This window comes from Pterocles gutturalis, unplaced genomic scaffold, assembly GCF_000699245.1.
Source record: "Pterocles gutturalis isolate BGI_N339 unplaced genomic scaffold, ASM69924v1 scaffold25490, whole genome shotgun sequence".
Lineage (NCBI taxonomy): Eukaryota > Metazoa > Chordata > Aves > Pterocliformes > Pteroclidae > Pterocles > Pterocles gutturalis.
Genome location: NW_010146579.1, coordinates 48,081 through 49,147, shown reverse-complemented (window position 1 = coordinate 49,147; position 1,067 = coordinate 48,081).

The following is a 1,067-nucleotide window of genomic DNA, read 5'->3' as shown; positions in this document are numbered from 1 at the left end:
ACTTACCTAATAACCTCCCCCCCCCCCCCTTTTTTTTACTTTTACCCCACATTTGCATTTCCCCCTTCCTGCCACTTTTTCCCCAAGTTCCTAGCAATGAATTCTGTTCTGTTAAGTGTGTGCCTGTTTATATCAATTCAGTGATGAGCCACAAAAAATAAAACCCAAACCAGTTCTGGTTAGCTGTCTTCTGGATGTTCAGAATGGCCCTAATCTTTACATTTTATGGCATTTCTTTTACCTAAGCCGAACTGAAATAGTGGTGCTCCCTGTTCTCTTGTTTACCACAGATAACAGTATCTACTTTGCAGTATAGGTCTCCCTACAAAATGTGGTTGCATACCTGCAAATACTTCAATGTATTTTTCATAGTTCTGTTGTTACAAAAGGACATTTGCAGGATAAGTTATTTTGAAGATTGGCAGCATTCATAATTCCAATGAACAATTTTTTTATTATAACAAAGGCCCTGCAACTCTCAAAATCATGATGTAATGGAACCTAAAGACTTTCAGGAAACTACAAGCACAGTTTCAGATTTCTAGCAGGGTATTCCTTAACCTTGTAGTTTGATGGATAATTTAAAACAAATCAGACTATTAAAGTGATACTGTGAAATGGAAAATGTAACTACCTTTATCTGCAAAGTTTTGTCATGGTGGAAAAGGAGAAGCTAATTTGGACTAAGCTTTTGCCTGTAATTTCACACCAGGAGCTTGTGTAGTTTGGTTTTGCCAGTGATACAGTTATCTGACCTAATGTTTGGTTGCTGGGCATGCCAACATATTTTATTATTCCAAAAAGAAAAAAAGTACAAATAAAAAATCCTGAAATAACCTTAAAAAAAATTAGTTGTAGAGTAAGTTAGGGTGTTTGGTAAGGTAACTTGCTTTGATAAGTCCTTGGTCTTATTCCTACATTCTGAGAAGGATTTATTTTTAGTTGGTACTTGATTGACACTGGAGTATATCACCAACATCACAAGATTGCTAAAATAAATGTGTCTACAGCAATTTAATAGAACAAAAAAAGGCAAATTATTTTGAAATGGTATAAAAATGTGGATT